Source organism: Plecotus auritus (genome assembly GCF_963455305.1).
Source record: "Plecotus auritus genome assembly, chromosome: 7".
Taxonomy (NCBI): domain Eukaryota; kingdom Metazoa; phylum Chordata; class Mammalia; order Chiroptera; family Vespertilionidae; genus Plecotus; species Plecotus auritus.
In genome coordinates, this window is record NC_137774.1 from 38,168,115 (window position 1) to 38,188,753 (window position 20,639).

At 45.4% G+C, this 20,639-nt stretch overlaps 1 pseudogene across 1 annotated transcript in view; it reads left to right on the plus strand.

Moving 5' to 3' along the window:
- The first annotated feature begins 2,547 nt into the window (after positions 1–2,547).
- Positions 2,548–20,639, plus strand: part of LOC308252552 (phosphofurin acidic cluster sorting protein 2-like) — an 80,765-nt pseudogene continuing 62,673 nt past the window's right edge. The window contains exons 1-2 of the transcript in view: positions 2,548–2,607; positions 15,952–16,190. The product of the transcript in view is annotated as a phosphofurin acidic cluster sorting protein 2-like (transcript). The remainder of the gene's footprint in view (positions 2,608–15,951; positions 16,191–20,639) is intronic.

The window sequence follows — 20,639 nt, forward strand, 5'->3', positions numbered from 1 at the left end:
AGGAGAACATGTGCCTTTGCGATATTTTATCTTTCTATCCAGAAATTAGTAAGTCCGTGCATTTATGATTAAATGGAGAAATAGAGCATTGGAAGGCCCTGGGCAATTCCTGTTAACATCTTACTGCTTTAGATTATTTTGTCGATGTCACACTTTGTATTTCCACCTGATGATTGTTTACATACATATCCTATATAATAAAGAGCTAATAGGCTAATTCGAGCGAACAGCCGAATGACTGTCCGGACGACATTCCTGATGAAGCCGGTGCTGTGAGTAGCTGCGAGGGCCAAGCCCCTTGCACGAATTTTGTGCATCAGGCCTCTATTGTATTTATAATAGTAATGGGCAATATATATTGAGTGCCCACCACATGCCAATCTTTATGTTAAGCACTTTATTACTCAATTTTATTCTTGCAACTCATCTTTCACGTGAAAAAAAACAAGCCTTAATGAACTCAGCTAACAGTCCTGAGGTTTCAATGCAAGTGGCAGTGCCATTCTTCTCACTAAAAATATTTTTAGTTAATTCTCACTCAAGGATAAGTTTCCCTTGGTTTTTAGAGAGATTGGGAGGGAGGGAGGAAGACAGAGAGAGAGAAACATTGATGTGAGAAAGAGAGACATTGATTGGCTGCCTACTTCGCTTGCCCAGACCAGGGCTAAGGATCTAGCCTGCAACTGAGTATGTACCCTTAACTGGAATCAAACCCAAGACCCTTCAGTCCACTGGCTCCCAACTATTACAGAGCGAATAGCTCTGTCTCTTTCTCTCACTCGCTGGCTGCTCTAATTTAGTTGAGAACATCCAGAATTTTCTTCTGGTCACAAGTATAAAGAATCTTATTAAACTCACTGAAGTCACATGTCCACATACAACCATCATCACTGTGGTCTGACCAAAGAAATGTGCTGATACCTCCACTCTGGGGCCCTGACCCACACACCCAGAACCAGCTGGATGTGGAAATTGGCAGCTATTAGAAAGGGGGAATTGGAAGTCATGTCCACCACAGGCCATTGTCAAATAAAACATTGACTTCTGGTTTCCACTCTGACATATAAGAGCTTGGAAGTCCTTACTGTTATCCTTACAAGAAGAGAAAAGATGAACAATCCAAAAGAAAGGAACTCTTTTTAGATCCATCAGATCATTGAAGTCACATGGCTATCAAATTAACCTTTGCTGCTACAAACCACTGAGATTCAGGGCTCTGTTAACACAATACAACCTAGCACTAGCTCTTGTGTGTGTGTGCGCACAGACAGAAGAAAAGCAGACACCGAGGAGGTGACAATAGGAAGAAAAAGAGTTTGGAGGCACATTTGCCTGTGACAGTCCTCCTCCTACTTGATAGCTACTCCCCCTCATGAGCCTGAACATCGCTAAGAAGCACATGCTGCAATAACCCATTGTGCAGGCAGGGGAGAGACAGGCCCTGACAGGTACAGTGACTTATCCAGGATCAAGAAGAGGTAAAAATGAGGGGTTGAGTCTTAGCCCAGGTCTGTCTCCTCAAATCTGGGACCTTGGCTATAGCCAGATCTTCTAGGGGCTGTGGAGAGGGGTGTGTTGGTGTCACTGTGTACACTGTTGGTATTCCATGGAGAAGGTGGGTGAGCAGTCAGCAGCCCACAGGACTATCTATAGCTGTTATTATTTGAGGGGTGTTGGGGGGGGTGGCAATCCCAGGAAGTGAGGTCACTTCCTAATAGAACTTGGAACCCCCGTAACCAGGCACCCACTTTCTAGCAACTGCCCAACCGCCACTCACTTGGCAAGAGACGGTTGACAGTTCAAGATGTTCTCTTGTTGTGTTCCCAGTTATCAGGGCTCTGGTTCCCAGAGACCCTGCAGTGAGAGTTGTTCCAGACTCTGTAGACGGTTCAACACTCGTGCCCGACACCTCTGGCCGTTTTCAAGAAGATCCCGTCAGGTAAGAGAAGGTGGCCTGGGTCAGACCCATTCACGCCAGGCCAGCCTCCTCTGTGGGCCATCCCTGTGCAGCCCACATGCGACCCTGCTAGTGGTTCTCAACCTGTGGGTTGTGACCCACAGGTTGAGAACCGCTGCTTTAGAGCCTAAGACCATCAAAAAACACAGGTATTTACATTACGATTCATTAACAGTAGCAAAATTACAGTTATGAAGTAGCAAAAAAAATAATTTTATGGTTGGGGTCACCACAACAGGAGGAACTGTATTAAAGGGTCGCGGCATTAGAAAGGTTGAGAACCACTGACCTAGAGGTCCTGCTGTGATCACACCCCAGGGTAGGGCAGGGCAGGTAGTTGGAGATGGGCTTCTAGAGGGGTCTCTATCTGTGCCAATGGGAGTCCTAGTCCTCAGGCTGTCACGCCTTTTCCTCGCCAGTGGAGGTCTCAGCAGATCACAGTGTGTGTGTGTGTCTGGAGTGGAGGGTCACAGGAGTCACAGAACCAGCAAAACAGGGCTCTGAGGCTTTCCCCTGGTGACTGGGAACTGTCTTGACAGAGCTCCGCACAGGAGAACAGAGAGGAGCTGACAGATGGGGTCCTCAACTCCATGCCCCTGCAGGAGGCGCAGGTGCCCCATACCTCCTCCAGCGTGCAGCATGGCCGCAGGGTGAGTATAGGTGCCCAGTTGATCCAGACTCCAGAACCCCTGGGTGTCAATAGGACCTGAGTTCCAGAAGGCACCCTGCTCCTCCCCTAAGATCCCTCCTAGTGTCCAGTTCCCAAAGGGATCTGGGTCCCTGTATCCTCCAGGTCAGGAGCTGGGGCCTCCCTGAGCTGCACATTGTACCAGGGCGGGGACTGGTTATCACGGCGATTCATGTCTTCATTTCTGTGGGACCTGGACCTTATAACCTTCTGTTGCCATGACAACGGTGCCACCCTGAACACTCCACATGTCCTAATATCCAGACCCTCCACCCCACGAAAAGCCTCTGTGTCTCATCTTACATTGGGATGTTTTGTCAGAAATCACACGGGTGACCTGTTAATAAAGCATGTGCTGTCTGTCCTATGCTAAGAAAATGACCTAAGATACTAATGTGTTTCATATTCCTTACCTCCAATTCTACTTTTCCTGCCAAGAACCTTTTCTCTTATCAATGTGAAAAACTTTCAAAGCTGTGAAAAAGTTTTGTGCCTTTATTTGATCCAAAGTGTCGACAATTGCCAGAGAGCAAAATCTCAATGGGTTGAGAGAACGCACGGGAGAATGACAATTTTGCACCTTATGTTATAAGTTACAAGCAAAGTGCAGACATATGTGGGTCACATGAAATCCATGGGTGATAGATTAGGGAGAGAGGAGAAAGCAAAGTGTGGAAACTTCTGTGATTGGATCAATGGTAAAATGATAGGCACATACTTCTTTTCCATAGGTGGATGTAGGATAGCTTCAAGTCAACAATGAACTCAATAACAACGAATGGATTTGTGATCTCTGCAGAGCACAGAGTGGTGCCTGTGCATGAGTTGTCCAAAATAAGGAAGATTCCTTTGATAATCCAAAGATATGTTATCATTGATGCAAAAAGGCAGTACATAGACTCTGTTAGGGTAAAGATTGACCTTTGTCAGGGAAGATGCCAGACTACGACATGACTACCCACCATGAGCTCCATTGAGTTAGTGTTTTAATTTCAGACCATCCTTTGTAATTACTTAAGGTCTCTGAGTTTGCAAGGACTCCACACAGGACTTCCCTGACGTATTCAGGTTAGCATGTGGCCCCTTTTTTCGTCCACACATTCTCCTTTTGTTCATAAATCAATACACATTATGCATTGATGATCAGTGTTAGTGTTTTGTCTTGCTGAACAATGGATCATTGGGGATGAGGCAAGACCTTAAATAAACTTAAATGGCTTTCAAGGTGTAATTTTTATTATTATTCAAAATAAAAGTAAGGTGAATGGGAGGCCATGAGATCCTCTATGTCCTTGTTACAATATATTCTGGATCAATTTTAAATTTTGAGCTACCATGAGCAGGGTCTTTTTGCTGCTTGTCTTAAGTTTTAGTATTTTGCATCGAGTATAATATTTCCATACCAAGAACAAAAGCAACAGTGTTAAAGCAGTAACACCATTTAGGAATAGAAAATATCTAGTGCTAGACTGAGGGGAATAAGCATCTCAGCCAACCAAAAAACCCTTTGCATGCATTATCATAATGGTTCATTAAGCTAAGTATATGTTTTCCTCCTTCATCCACTGTCACTTGTACTTATGCTATGTTTGGCCAGATGAATTAAGACTCTCTACTTTTTCGTTATCATAACTGATCATCAGAATGTCATTGTCTAGTAGATGGGAAAAATTAGCAGGTATCCAAATTCAACTTTTCATGTGTAATAAGGGAGGGGCCTGGGGAGACATATTGTTTCCATTAGGAAACTATAAAGAGGGTCATAACAATATAAAGTCAGTTGATGTACATTTAATCAATAACAATTAGGAGATAGAAGAACAAGGTTTGAGCAGCAGTAATTTGTGAGCATCCAGGCCTTGTTGTCTTCTTGGGATAGCTGTCAGCCCCCATGGCCAGTGGTTTCTCACCCTTGAAAAGTCTTCAATCTCCATGGTGGATGGAGGCCAGTGTCAGAGACAGATGTCCATTTGTGGTAGGGCATCTGATAAGGTAACACCCTTTTTTCCACATTGGAGAGAGTCTTTAATTAATGTTTCAATAAATAAAAATCTCCTGGTTGTAAGTTTTGGTCTTTAAAGTCTTTGACTCTTGGGAGTACTATGAAATGAATGTCACTCATTTCAGGCCTATAACCTTAGTGAGTCATTGATAGTAATATAGAATGTCTGCTTTTATTTTCCCTTACATTTGGAAATCAAAAAGATTTAAAAATCAGCAGTATTTTAAACGAGTGATAAGTACAATAATCATCTTCACTTCATTTAGTTCCATACCCATTTTTTTTTTGTTTATCCTGATTATTTGCCAGTATTTTCATGAATTCAGTTATTCCTTAGAATTCTATACTTCTTCATTCAGTTCAAAGATGTGACCTGCTTAGAAACCTGTAATTTAGAGTAAGTCAGAGTCCTTTTCATGGATTTTTCTATAGATGTAACATATTTGAAAATTCATTAGAATAAAACAATAACTACGAATGACAAAACAAAGTGGCATGGTTATAGTTTTGATTGTAATGCAATTGATAAAAAACTTTGCTTTTTTTGTAAACTATAACATTTCAAGGCAATAATTTTTGGAAAATAATAATTACTATAAAATGACAGAGAATAATATGAAAATATATAAGTATATGTATATATTTGGATTCAATACACAATTTCAATATAAAAAGAACAAATAATATGTAAGATTTTAAAACATTGTCCATGGCTTCTTGTATTGAGCATTGGGTATAACTCATCAACTTCCAATGTTTGAGCCACAAATAACCAGAGTCCCACTGCCAGATGTCCTCATAGGGAACCATCCCTCTTGGCTGGCCTGGTGTCGCTGACACCAAGACCCCTGTTACATCTGAGAGTTTCCAATTTGAACTTTTCTTTAAATCTTTCTATGTTCCTTCCTAGGACAGGTTGAAATCTTTAGAACATCCATTTTAATAAAAATATATGTACACAAATAGCACAGTTGTTTTCATTTTTTAATTTGGCAAAGCTTCTCAAGTAATTTCAAGCATATTAAGTAGGACTAATTCAGTTCAACAATGGCCCTTTAATAAGAAGAGAGAATATATCCTTGAGGTATTCCAGGGCCCATTGGAATTAACTCAAAGCCATCTTTTTTTAAAAAATTATTTTTATTATTATTTTTTTTACATATGTGTCCTTACTCCCCCATTACCTCCCACCCCCCACTCATGCCCCACCCGCCTGTTGTCTGCATCCATTGATTAGGCTCATATGCATGCACACAAGTCCCTTGGTTGATCTCTCTCCCTTATCCCACCGACCCCCTCCTTCCCTGAGGTTTGAGGTTCTGATCGACATTTCTCAGTCTCTGGATCTGTTCTTGTTCATCAGTCTATGCCGTTGATTATATTCCACAAATGAGTGAGATCATGTGACATTTATCTTTTTCTGCCTGGCTTATTTCACTTAACATATTGCTCTCCATCTCCATCCATGTTGTTGCAAATGGTAGGAACTCCTTCTTTTTTACTGCAACGTAGTATTCCATTGTGCAGATGTACCACAGTTTCTTAATCCACTCATCTGCTGATGGGCATTTAGGCTGTTTCCAAATCTTAGCAATGGTGAATTGTGCTGCTATGAACATAGGGGTGCATATATCCTTTCTGATTCGTGTTTCTAGTTTCTTGGGATATATTCCTAGAAGTGGGATCACTAGGTCAAATGGGAGTTACATTTTTAGTTTTTTGAGGAAACTCCATACTGTTCTCCGCAGTTGCTGCACCAGTCTGCATTCCACCAGCAGTGCAAAAGAGTTCCTTTTTCTCTGCATCCTTGCCAACACAGCCATCTTTTGTTTAAAAAGTCTTTTAAGCCCTAACCAGTTTCGATCAGTGTATAGATCATCAGCCTATGGACCGAAGGGTCCCAGGTTAGATTCCGGTCAAGGGCATGTATCTTGGTTGCAGGTGCATCCCCAGTAGGAGGTGTGCAGGAGGCAGCTGATCGATGTTTCTCTCTCATTTATGTTTCTAGTTCTCTATCTCTCTCCCTTACTCTGTAAAAAATTAATAAAATATATATTTTTAAAAAAGTCTCTTAAAGTGGGAACTTTATGAAGGTTGTCAAATATACATATGCAAAAGATTATACCTTGTACTTTTTGTAAATCTAAGTAAAGCAAACACAGGCTTATGGTAATAACTCTAAAGACATGAATCATACTTACAAACAGTTTTAATATTAAATATTTTGTCCAGACCACAGAATTCACCTTAATTTACATAAGTATTTAATCTTTTAGGTAAAAGATTGTATCCTACTAATGACATCTGGTGGCTGAAAATTCACCACACATATCACATCGATGAACACATATCACATAAAGGCTATACACATAATTTTTTCAGAGAAAATACAAGAATATTTTATATAAAACTTTCACAAAAGTTTATAGCCTGTACCCACTTTTACAAACCTTTCATGAACTTTCACAAACCTTCTTACCCATTCAGAAATCACTATCCTTAGAGAAAATTACATTTGTGCTTTTCCTTCAAATATGACTCCCCATACCTCAAGCCTTCTATTAGCACAACTATATAATTTCTTCCAACTTAACTGGAACTTTTAACTCTTAGGAGCCTTAATTTCCAGTGATAAGCACAAAAGTGAACAACCAGCATTCCTTAGATTGATGTTGATGAACATATTTTAATCACACTCTCATGTTCAAGAAACACACCTTTGGGAGGAGAAACCAAGATGGCGGCATAGGTAAACACCTAAACTGCTGCCTCGCACAACAATTTCAAAACTACAACTAAAAGACAAAACGGACATCATCCAGAACCACAGCAAGGTTGGCTGAGTGAAAATTCTACAACTAGAAGGGTAGAGAAAAGCACACTGAGACTCAGAGGAACTGCTGGAGGCAGAGGTACTGAGACTTACGCGCGGAGAGGACTGGCAACTGAGTGTGCGGCTGGCTTTCTCAAGCGGGAGGGAGACAAAAGCTCCCAACTGTGCTGAACTCCAGTTCCGGGCGAGACTCTGGGGACCCAGACTCATAAGGGGTGAAACTGGACTGTCAGGAAAGAGAAAAGTATACTGAGACTCAGAGGAACTGCGGAAGGCAGAGGTACTGAGGCGCTTGGGCGTGGTGAGGGCGGGCAACTGAATACGCGGCTGGCTTTTTCAATCCGGAGGGAGACAAAAGCTCCCAACTGCACTGAACTCCAGTTCCGGGAGAGACTCTGGGGACCCAGACTCATTCAGGGAGAAACTGGACTGTCTGGCAGCAGGTGGAACTTGAGGGCGGCTTTCCCTCAGAGGTGCTTGCAGCGATTACCATGGGACACTGAGACACCGGGGCCTATTAGGGCAGGGCTGACAGGAAACCAATGCTGTCTGCTCTGCCCTGAGACTCTGCCCCTTCCAAGCTGAGCACAGAGGCTTTTGCAAGTCTTGTCTCATAAGGGTGTCTCCAGCACAGAAGTTCTCCCAGCGAAGACACAGCTGATCCTCACAGCCATTTGGCTTGGAGGTCAATTCCTCCCAGTGATACCAGAAACAATCGAGGCTTAAATACAGCCAGATTGTGCACACAGCCCACAAAGTGGTGCACCAAGAGTGTCCACCTCAGGTAACTGGGGAGGCTGAGCCCTGGCCCTATAGGACACCTAGCACACAAAGCCACTCTATCAACTCAGGGAAGCAACCAAATTGCGGAGACAAAGAAACAGATCACAAATGAAAGAAATGGAGGAAAGCAAACGACTGGATATAGAGTTCAAAACATATAAGGTTTTTCAAGAATTTTCTAGAAAAGGCCAATAAATTTAGAAAGACCCTCGAGGATATGAAAAAGGACCAACTAGAAATTAAACATACACTGACTGAAATAAAAAATATTATACAGAGATCTGACAGCAGACTAGAGGTTCACAAGAATCAAGTCAAAGATTTGAAATACGAAGAAGCAAAAAACACTCAACCGGAAAAGCAAAAAGCAAAAAAAAATTTAAAAATATGAAGATAGTGTAAGGAGCCTCTAGGACAACTTCAAGTGTACCAACATCAGAATTATGGGGGTGCCAGAAGAAGAGAGAGAGCAAGATACTGAAAACCTATATGAAGAAATAACGACCGAAAACTTCCCCCACCTGGTGAAAGAAATAGACTTACAAGTCCAGGAAGCACAGAGAACCCCAAACAAAAGGAATCCAAAGAGGACCACACCAAGACACATCACAATTAAAATGCCAAGGGCAAAAGACAAAGAGAGAATCTTAAAAGCAGCAAGAGAAAAACAGTTAATTACCTACAAGGGGAGCACCCATACAGCTGTCTGCTAATTTCTCAACAGAAACTATGCAGGCCAGACGGGAGTGGCAAGAAATATTCAAAGTGATGAAGAGCAAGAACCTACAACCAAGATTACTCTTCCCAGCAAATCTATCATTTAGAATTGAAGGGCAGATAAAGAGCTTCACAGATAAGAAAAAGCTAAATGAGTTCATCACCACCAAACCAGTATTATATGAAATGCTGAAAGGTATTCTTTAAGAAGAGGAAGAAGATGCAAAAGGTAAAGATAAAAATTATGAAAAATACATATCTATCAAGAAGTGAATCTAAAAATCAAGTGAATAAAAAAATCTGATGAACAGAATAAACTGGTGAATATAATAGAATCAGGGGCATAGAAAGGGAGTGGACTGACAATTCTCGGGAGAAAAGGGGTGTGGGGAGTGACGGAAGAGCCTGGACAAAAATCGTACACCTATGGATGAGGACAGTGGGGGAGGGTAAGGGCAGAGGATGGGTGGGAACTGGGTGGAGGGAAGCTATGGGGAAAAAAGAGGAACAATTGTAATAATTTGAACAATAAAGATTTATTAAATTAAAACAACAACAAAAAAACACACAAAATAAGTTAAAAAAAAAACACACACACCTTCAACAAAGCACAAAACATTACATCAACAGCTCCAAATCAATTTTACAGACCTGTAATAAAAAACCCAAAAGCAGGGGAACTTAAGACTTGTCTAGCAATCAATGTTTCAGTATTTCATGTTATTTCAAAATATCTCGATATTCTATAACTTTCATTAAAATTTACTAAGTTAGAAAGAAATAGTTGAAATAAGCTAAAGTGATTTGTGTAGGTGGGTAAGATATTTTTTTCTATTGGGATAAGACATATCTTCCAGAGATTTGTATTTTTAAAAATGGCCTAGACAAGAGGTCTTGGTGAACTCAGGTATTTCCACTTCAAAGGTTCTGGGACTTTGGTTGCATAAAGCCAATTATCTACAAGCCTCTGAAATGAATAGGGGAGGTTTGGGGAAGGTAAAAGGAGTTGATGGGCTTTGAATTGTTTCTAGAGCCAAACCTCTGGCCCCTTGAAAACTTCATTTGTAAAATAAGGATAGTCATTTTCAATACCTCAGGGACTGGGTTGCCACTCAAATGTTGGCAAGGGACTGACCAAATCATTCACTCATTTTTTGAATGTTTCTTTCTATTTGGGTACATTTTTCTAGTTTCCAGAAAGCACATACCTCTGAGAGGAATAAAGGCTTTCAGGTATATGAAACCTCTGTCCATCTCCCTTGGGAATGGCAAAACAGGTCCTAGCTGCAAGATAGTCTTGAAATTAATGGTGTGAAACCTCTCTATCACCCACTTTATATTGGGACCAGGTAGGTGGGGTAACAAATGAAGGTTGGATTCTTTCTTGAAGGACTCAGGATCAAGTTTCTCCCATTTGGTGAATATGTACCCCAAAAGAGGATTCTCAAGTCACTGTGGGCTGGTTCCCCATTTATAGAGAGACATAAGAGCAAGCCAAGTGTTACAGGCAGGTGTTTGGGCTGTTTGGGGCCATTCTGAGTAGGGTGGGTACCCTGTGAAGCCATCTCTCAGGCTCTAGTGGAAGATAATAATGAAGAAAAGATGATTAGCAAACGTTCGGTCAATCTCAAGCTTAGTTTCCTCCTGCAAGGTTCCTTTAAAATCATTAATTTCCCTTTTGGTTCAGTATCTGGTTCACTTATTCTGAGTATATATGTAACTATTCTGGAAAAAGCATATATAAGCATCACTGATTTCATTAAAAAGAAAAACCCCCACTCATTTAACAGGTGAATTGGGGAAGATTTGATAAGCAACCCATATAAATATATAAATATATATATATTCCCATAACATTTCCTAGTTGGAAGGAAACAGGTTTTGATTAAAAAACAGACATTTGTAGGGAAGCTTTATTTAGATGGTGAAAGCAATTGGGCGCGGTTAAGAACAAATAAAGCAACCGTAGTATATACAGGGTACTTAGTGGCTTCTCCCCTCCCCCCATTTTTAAATAGATTTTTATTGAATTCAGAGAGGAAGGGAGAGGGAGAGAGAGATAGAAACATCAATGATGAGAGAGAATCATCAATTGGCTGACTCCTGCACGCCTCCTACTGGGGATAGAGCCCGCATCCTGGGCTTGTGCCCTTGACCAGAATCAAAATGGGACCCTTCAGTCTGCACGCCGATACTCTATCTCCTGAGCCAAACTGGCTAGGGCAGTGGCTTCCCTTTTAATGATAATTTAAAATTCTGCCAAACTATCAGGGAGAAGGTGAATACACTTGGAGCAACCCTATGCTTGTTTGTGTTTGTTTACTTTTTCTAAATCCTATTTCAGTTTCCTATAATCCTTCAAGTGGACAGACTTCTCTACAGGAGTTTTCTTACAACCTTATTTAGTAATTCTGTTGCTTTTGCTCCCAGGCACCAGGAGTATATTAATTGGGATAGGTTAGAATAGCCAGGATTACATGTTCTAACAGTGAAATTTCTTTGTGAACCAATCGGGGCCATAGAGAAAATAGAGAACAATTGCTGGTTCCTCCCTGGCTGAGAGCAGCTTTTCTCCAAAGGGAGCTGGTAGGATTCCTATTCTCATTTTCCCTTAAGTCAGTAGGGAGTGGTAGTGGAGGAGACAGAAGAGGAATGAAGAAGGGAAGGGAAAGAACACGTCTGGACAAGGAAGCTCAGAGAGCAAAAGATGGAGTGGAAGTGCTATAGAAGGGGGAGATGGGGTGTTAGCATTTATTAGCTTCAGGAGAGTTCAGAGATAATCTCTGAAATTTCATTTTTTAAAAATAAATCTTTATTGTTCAGATTATTACAGTTGTTTCTCTTTTTCCCCCCATAGCTCCCCTCCACTCAGTTCCCACTCCACCCCATGCCCTTACCCCCACCCCCCTCATTGTCCTTGTCCATAGGTATAAGCTTTTTGTCCAATCTCTTCCCGCACCCCCCACACCTCCTTCCCCCCCGAGAATTGTCAGTCCATTCCCTTTCTATGCCCCTGATTCTATTATATTCACCAGTTTATCTGTTCTTCAGATTTTTTATTCACTTGATTTTTAGATTCACTTGTTGATAGACATATATTTGTTGTCACTTTGTTGTTCATAATTTTTATCTTTACCTTTTTCTTTCTCTTCTTAGAGAATACCCTTCAGCATTTCATATAATACTGGTTTGGTGGTGATGAACTCATTTACTTTTTCTTGTCTGTGAAGCTCTTTATCTGACCTTCAATTCTGAATGATAGCTTTGCTGCGTAATCTTGGTTGTAGGTTCTTGCTATTCATCACTTTGTATATTTCTTGCCACTCCCTTCTGGCCTGCATAGTTTCTGTTGAGAAATCAGCTGACAGTCGTATGGGTACTCCCTTGTAGGTAACTAACTGTTTTTCTCTTGCTGCTTTTAAGATTCTCTCTTTGTCTTTTGCCCTTGGTATTTTAATTGTGATGCGTCTTGTTGTGGTCCTCTTTAGATTCCTTTTGTTTGGGGTTCTCTGCACTTCCTGGACTTGTAAGTCTATTTCTTTCACCAGGTAGGGGAAGTTTTCTGTCATTATTTCTTCAAATAGGTTTTCAATATCTTGCTCTCTCTCTTCTTCTGGCACCCCCATAATTTGGATGTTGGTATGCTTGAAGTTGTCCCAGAGGCTCCTTACACTATCTTCATATTTTTGGATTCTTTTTTTCATTTTGCTTTTTCAGTTGGGTGTATTTTGCTTCTTCGTATTTCAAATCTTTAGCTTGATTCTTGGGATTCTGTAGTCTTCTGTTGGATCTCTGTATATTATTCTTAATTTCAGTCAGTGTATACTTTATTTCTGATTGGTCCTTTTTCATATCCTTGAGGTTCTCACTAAACTTCTCTGAGGTTTCTAGAAGATTCTTGAGTAACCTTATAACTGTGGCTTTGAACTCTATATCCAGTATTTTGTTTTTATCCATTTCTTTCATTTGTGACTTCTTTCTTTGTCTCCACATTTTTGCTGCTTCCCTGTGTTTGTTTCTATGTACTGGGTAGCTGCTAAGTCTCCTTGAGTTGATAGAGTGGCCTTGTGTGGTTATTGTCCTATAGGGCTCAGTGGTTCAGCCTCCCCAGTCACCCGAGGTGGACACTCTTGGTGCACCCCTTTGGGGGCTGTTTGCACAGCCTTGTTGTAGTTAACCATTGATTGCTGTTGATATCACTGGGACGAATTGACCTCCACGCCAATAGGCTGTGATGACCAGCTGTGTCTACACTGGAAGATCTGTTGCACAGGAGACACCCTTACGGGGCAGAACTTGCTTCCGTGGGGCTTTGGTGCTCACTGAGTCTGCTCCTTGAGTGTGTGTCTCTTAGGGATGTGAAGAGTTGTAATCCAGTATGGTCTCACTCTGACCACTGGGTACACTGGCTCTTGGATCTCCAAGGAGGTGCAAGGTCAGTCATTGTCTGGGGCAGCCCAGCAGGAGCTACAGAGACATCTGCAGATTCCTCCTCTTTGTATGGGGTTTGGAAGTGCCCAGACAAGGCCCAGCTGTGAAGCAAGGCCACTGCTGCTGCCAGGTGGTGGGCCTTCTTTTGGAATCTCTGGGTCTCTCTGACCCAGCTGTAGTTTGTTTTAGGCAAAAGGACAGGCCATTCATATGCAAAAGCTGCTGCACACAGCTTGGGTGGGGTTGTAAATGGCGTGGGGCGGGGTCTCTGAGAATCACCAGGACAGAGCAAACAGCAATGGCTGCCCTGAACTGGAAAGTCCCAGGTTCTCTGAGTCCTGCGCCCCCCATGCAGGAACAATGATCGCTATGGGCATCTCTAAGAGTAAGCCGCCCTCGTGTTCCTGTCCCAATGCCAGACAGTCCAGTTTCACCCCGTATGTACCTGGGTCCCCCAGAGTCTCGCCGGGAACTGGAGTTCAGAGCAAGTGGGAGCTTTTATCTCTAGGTTTAAAGAGCAGCACATCCAGGTGCCAGCACTTTCCTCGCCTCTGCACCTCTTACTGGTCTCAATGCGCTTTCTTCACCTCTCTAGTTGTGGAACTTCCACTCAGCCAGCTTTCCCGCAGTTCTGGGTGGTAGTTGTTCTGCCATTTAGTCATGGTTTTGATGTGGTTGTGAGAGGCAGCAAGTATAGGTGATTACCTATGCCGCCATCTTAATTTCTTATTAATTTCTTTTTTAAGGAGAGTTTATTGGTGCTTCTCCTTAGAAGTTTCTAATTTCCAAATCAAGATATGCGTCCTATTCATTCAATCAGTTTAATTTTCAGGCCGGCATTTTTCTAGTTTTTCTTTTTTCCCTGCGAAAAATTAACTTAGGCACGCAAAGACAACTGTGTATTGGTCACTTTATAGTTGCTATTTTCTAGATAAATCTTCCTATTTCTGTAAAGCACTTGCAAGTCAAGGCTCCCTATCAGGGCTATTAATGAGGGCTGGAGTCTGGGAGTTCCCAGCCGTGGAGGCACAACTTCCCATGTTAACTAGAGGTTTGTTTGCTGCTGTTGTTTTTATTGTTGTTTGGTGTCTGCAGAGTCTCAGCACATTTTTGAGGGTGTGATGTAGTGGGTTGAAGTGTGTTGCTTTGTGGGTTGAGCTGCACGATGCTCATCCCCTAGAGTCTCATTCAACCCTCTTCTGTGCCTCGGTTTCTCTCCCTGCTGTGTAAAACAACCAGAAGGGCTACCAGTGCAGATGGACCACACCTTATTAGTGCTCCCCGTGAAGAGCGAGTTGGTTTAGTTACAGTTGTGTTGGAGTTTCCCTACGGGGCTCGGGCATGTTGTGAGGAATGACCTCTGACACATCTGCAAAGATCCTCAGTTGTCTAAGAACACCTGAAATTCGTGTAGCAAGGAGGCTGTTCTTCCTAGGTGAACCAGATCAGCTCTCATTTATACAGCCAAGGTGTTTTCCCCAGTCTCTCAAAAGGCAATTCCAATAGAAAACAGAACCAGGCCCATTTTTTATCCTGTCTCTCCTTAGCCTGGGATCTGTCAACCATTATCCTTAGTTCCACCAAGAGTATTCAAAAATATGGCTCAAATAAAGTCAGCAGCACAAGCAAGGAAGGGCCTGGATCCAAGAGACAACTCACACAAGTTCACCCAACGGGCAGGGAACTGGTGGGTCAATGGGCCCTTTGCTGCATCCCAGCACCAGGTGTAGGTCTGCAGGGTGGTGCTGGGCAAGCTTTTCTGGGATCCTGCTGTATTGTGCCAAGTAAACGTCAATGTAAGAAGCAGTCAAAACTGTGAACGATTGTTGCGATTTTATCTGAGCCAAACTGTCAATTGCCTTGAAGCAAAATCTCAATGGATTGAAATAATGCTCTGGAGAATGGCAGTTTTCACCTTATTTTAGATATTACAGTCAAAAGTGGAGATGTATGTGGGTTGCATGAAATCCATTGGTGATAGATTGGATAAAAAGTAAAATGATAGACACATACTTCTTTCCATAGGTGGATATAGGATAGAACAGCCAACAATGAACTCAAAAACAATGAGGGGATTTGTGGTCTCCACAGAGCACAGAGTGTCCAGAACAAGGAAAATTCCTTTGACATTCTAAAGCTATGTTCATTTAAGTTAAAGGCATGTTCAGTGAAGGTAAAGATTGACTTTTTTTAAGAGAGGATTCCAGCCTAGCACATGGCGACCCACCATAAATTGCTTTTAGTTAAAAAGTTTTAACTTTAGGACATCCTTTGTGACAACTTCAGGTCTCTGAGTTTAAAAGACCACCACCCAGGCCTTCCCTGACCTAATCACAGGTTAGCGAGTGGCCACTTTTTGTGTCACCACACTCGATCACTTATGCCCCACCTCTTGTCACCAATCATGTCCCTCCTCTGTCCCACCACAGGAGGACAAACCATCAACTCTGAGTAGGAAAAGGACCAGTAAGGTGCCAGCAGCTGCAGCTTCCTCACGAACTGTGGGCCTGGCCAGCACATCCACTGTGCTCAAAACACAGGTACCCCAGAAGCTGTTCGCCATCTGGGCGGTGGACTGCTCCAGACCCGGCTGCGTGCCCAGGTGGTGCAGTCTCACTTTAAAGAAGCTAGTGATCTTCAAGGAGCTGGCAAAAGACCTCAACTCTGTGGTGATTTCTGTGAAGATGCAGGACTCCAAGGGCATCCTGAGGTCCCAAGAGATTGTGCTGCCTCCCAGTGGACCAGTGGAGACCGGCCTGGCACTGACCTTCTCCCTGCAGTACTCCCACTTCCTCAAGGGAGAAGGCAACAAGCTACAGGTCATGCTGCAGCAGAGGAAGCGTTATAAGAACAGGACTGCCGTGCGCTACAAGACACTGGCCACGGGCGCCATCCACATGGCTGAGGTCATGCAGCAAAACCCCAAGTGTGGCCAGATGCTGAGCCTCTACAGCAGTGTCAAGCAGTCCTCCACCAAGGTGGCCAAGATCTGGATCTCCTCCCTGTGCAGTCAGCCCATCGAACATGAGGACGTTGCCATGCAGGCCAGCCCGAAGGCCAAGTCCGCAGGTAACTACACCGGCGGGCAGGATGAGAGCTCCTTTTCTGAGCGGGAGGCCAGCTGCAGTAGAAAGCACAGACAGGACCTGCACAAGGATGACTTTGAGAAGGGGAAGCCAAAGAAGCAGCGGCGATCAATACGAGGAAACTTGAAGCGAAAAGTCCTGGCGCTGTTTCACAGGTCCAAAATGTCAGAGAGGGACCGTCAGTCTGACATGATGGGGAACCCCAGGAAAAGTGACCCATACATGGAGGATGATGAGAGCGTCCTCAGCATCCCCAGGCCCAAGCTCAGGCCATACTTTGAAGGCCCGTCAGACTCTAGCTCGCAGACGGAGATGTGGGGCAGCCACAGTGACATGACCCAAACGGAGCCTCTGAGTCTGGCCCAAATGCCAGAGAATGCGTGGGCCTTGGGAGGCAAGCAGCCATGTGAGAGTGACAATGCATTTGTGTCCTATAGCACACCCACCAGCAAGGTGGACAAGATCCGGATGGCCTCCCTGTCCAGGCCGCCCATCGACCATGAGGACAGCGCCAGGCAAGCCAGTCCCAAGGCTGAGTCCTCGGATAACTACTCTGAGTGCAAGTGTGAGGACTTCTTCTCCAAGCTGGAGGCCAGCTCCAATGATGCCCACAGGCAGGACCAGGAGGAGGATGACTTCAATGAGGGGAATCCGGTAGTGAGAGAGAGGACCATGACCGGGCAACAGAACTACCACCAGAAAGTCCTGTTATGGCTGCACACAGTCCAAGTGTTGGAGGAGGTCCTGGACCCTGAGCAGGACCATGGGGAGCATGTCCCGGAGGTGGAGGAGGACCTGGACCTCCTGTATGACATGCTGGAGAACCCCAGTGACAGTGGCCCAGACATTGAGGACGATGACAGCGTCCTCAGCACTCCCACACCTAAGCTCAGGCCATACTTCAAAGGCCTGTCTAGCGGCCCAGACATGAAGGACAATCACAGTGTCCTCAGCAGCCCCAATCCCAAGCTCAGGCCATGCATCGAAGGCCTGTCAGACTCTAGCTTGCAGATGGAGATGTGGGGCCTCCACAGCGCCAGGATCCGAAAGGAACCTCTGAGTCTGGCCCACCTGCCTGAGAACACGTGCTCCCCGGGAGGCAAGCAGCCAAGCCACAGTGACTCCAAATTTGTGGCCTACAGCACACCCACCACTAAGGTGGACAAGATCCGGATGGCCTCCCTGTCCAGCCAGCCCATCGATCATGAGGCCAGTGCCAGGCAGGCCAGCACCACGGCCCAGACCTCGCCTACCGACTCTGCCGGCCAGTCTGAGAGATTCTTTCACCAGGTGGCCAGCTACAGTGCTGCCCACAGGCAGTCCCAGGAGAAGAACTTTGAGGAAGGGAACCTGATAGTAAGAAGGAGGTGCATGACCTGGCAACAGAATTACCACCAGAAAGCCGTGGCATCTATGCTCATGGCCCAAGTGTCGGAGAAGGTCGCGTCCTCAGAACAGGCCCTTGTGAGACATGTCCCCAAAGTGGAGAAGGCCCTGGACCGTCGGTATGACATTGTGGAGAGCTCAAGCGAGAGTAGCCTGTACATGGAGAACGATATCAGCGTCCCCAGCACCCCAAAGCCCAAGCTCAGGCGATACTTTGACAGCACGTCAAGTGATAGTGGCTCTGACTCAATGGCCCATAGAATTCGCTCCCCTGGGGAGCAGCTGGCACAGCTGGAGGACAGCCGGGAGGCAGAGTCCTCCGCCCGGGGTTGGTTCACCAGGAAGCTGCCATCCATAGTGCGCTTCACCAAGTCTCTAGGCATCCCCTCCAGGAGGTCCAAGAGGAAGCAGTCTGGCCACCGGGGCTGCAGCACATCCCTGAATGAGTGGTGCAACAGACCGGACAACGAGGACCCAGAACCACAGAGACAGCAGCAGATCCCCAGGAAGCCCGTGTGTGACCAGCTAAACAACATCCTCATTTCCCACGATAAGCTGCCTGAGAACATCATCCTGGTTAACATCTCAGAATGGCAGGGCCAGTTACTTTCGGACATCCTGCAGGGGCACACGCTGCCCGTGGTGTGCACTTGCTCCACAGATGACGTCCAGGAGGCCTTCAGCATCATCGTCTCCTGGATGCAGAGATACTGCAACTGCAATTCCCAGGCTCTGTCGCCTGTGAAGATCGCGGTGGCAGGAGCACAGCCCTACTTCAGCGCTGTGCTGGGGGTCTTCGTGGAGCAGCTGTCCCACCAGCCACCCCAATGGCTAGACTACATGCACTTCCTGGTCATCCCACTGGGTTCCCACCCCTTGGCCAGCTACCTGGGCTCCATGGATTGCCGCTACTACAACTTCTTCCATGACCTGTACTGGTGGGACATGTTCAACAACCTGGAGTCTCTGAACACCTTGCAGGACACACAGGACGTTGTGTCGAGAATCACAGAATACGTCGTGGGGGCCAACTGTGTCTACCAGCTGCCCATCGCAGAGGCCATGCTCATGTCTAAGCAGCAGCGCCCCAACGAGAAGTCCTCAAAGAAGTTCATCCCCTTTGTGGGGGCAGTGAAGGTTGGAAGAGTGGAACCATCTTCATCCATGTCAGGAGACTCAGGTGATGCGGCCCCCTCATGCTCCAGTGAGTTTCCGACCCCTGCCAGGAAGGCCTCATCCAACACACTCTCTCCCCCGACAACGAGTGGGGGCCTGTCCTCCCGCAGCCAGAGTGTCCATGCAGAGATGATGGAGCTGCAGGTGGATTACTGGACGGCAGCCCAGCCAATACACACAAAGAGAGTCGTGGAGAAGAAAGACCTGCCTACCGCCAAAAACACACTCAAGTGCTTTTTCCAGTCTGTCCAGGTCAGCAGGCTGCACAGCAGTGGCAAGGCCACAGCAACACCTGCCATGTCCATGACAGTGGTCACCAAGGAGAAAAAAAAGAAGGCGCCCAAGGAAACCAAGGACGAGGATGTGGAGTCCAATAGCCAGTGCATCAAGGGCATCCGTCGCCTGGTTTGCAAGGCCAAGCACCAGCAGAACATGCTGCCGGTCATCATCGACGATGTGGAGTGGAACGACGTGACATTTCTCCAGCTGGCAGCCCAGTGGTCCTCCCACGTCAAGCACTTCCCCGTCTGCATCTTTGGACACTCCAGTTCCACCTTCTAGCCCTGCCCTTCCCCCTGCCCTTCACCCTGCCTTGGCCTTGCCCAGAAGGACCCAGCTGCTTTTCTGTGAACAGTTCAGTTTACTACAGACACAGACCCTGGAAACCAAAGGGAAACCTTTTTGGGTTTGAATGCTCTCACAGCCTGGAACCTAAGGGGGTTGCCCCTCACTGGGAGCTCCTCACTGCTCTGTTCAATAACCAGAACGTTCTGGCAGGTGGGAGTCAGGAGGGCAGTGTTGAGCTGGAGAATCATGGGAGATGTGTTTTGGCCTCAGGATGCCCAACATTCCTAGCGAGAAGGTTCTGGCCTTGAAGACCTGCCCTTCCTGGAAGCCAGGACTCTACTTCCCTGGGAGCCAGCTCCAGCCTGTGCCCAGACTCAGAGCTGGGTGGCAAGAGGTCAAGGGCTGGTCTCTGATTGCGGGCATCTGAGCAGAACACTGAGGCCAGTCAGCTTAACCTTAGGATCCAGCTGCCAACCAGCCAACTGACCCTAGTACCACATACTGGAGTTTCGCAATGAAATTCGGCCTCACAGGGAGAAAAAAAAAAGACCTGTATGGTGCGCATCGCCCCGGCACACTGTCTGGACAAAGTGGTCGAATTCCTGAGCAGGGAACCCACCTTCATTCCTGTCTGTTACTACAGAACATTTGCCACCACCCAACAGCTGTGGGACCAATTATTTACCAGGTGAGCCCCTCTCCCTCCAGAGCACATGGTCACCAGGCCACCTGTTGGCTGTTTGCCTTCAGGTCACTGCACTCCCTGAGTGTTTGTTCCTCTGAACCCTCGGTGATCCCGGGAGCCAGCTCATAGGGTTATTGTAGGGACTGGCTGGGGTCCTACAGGTAAGTTTTCTCTGGGTGCCTAGACAGTGGAGAGGTCTGCTGGAGGGGCTGTGATTGAGCCAGTTGGTCATTTCCTCTTCCTGTTGAGGAAGCCTCTGCCAAATTTGTGATTCTCTTTGGGGCCTTGGGCTAAGCTCTTTTCTCATTTCATAAAGAGATTGGAGATC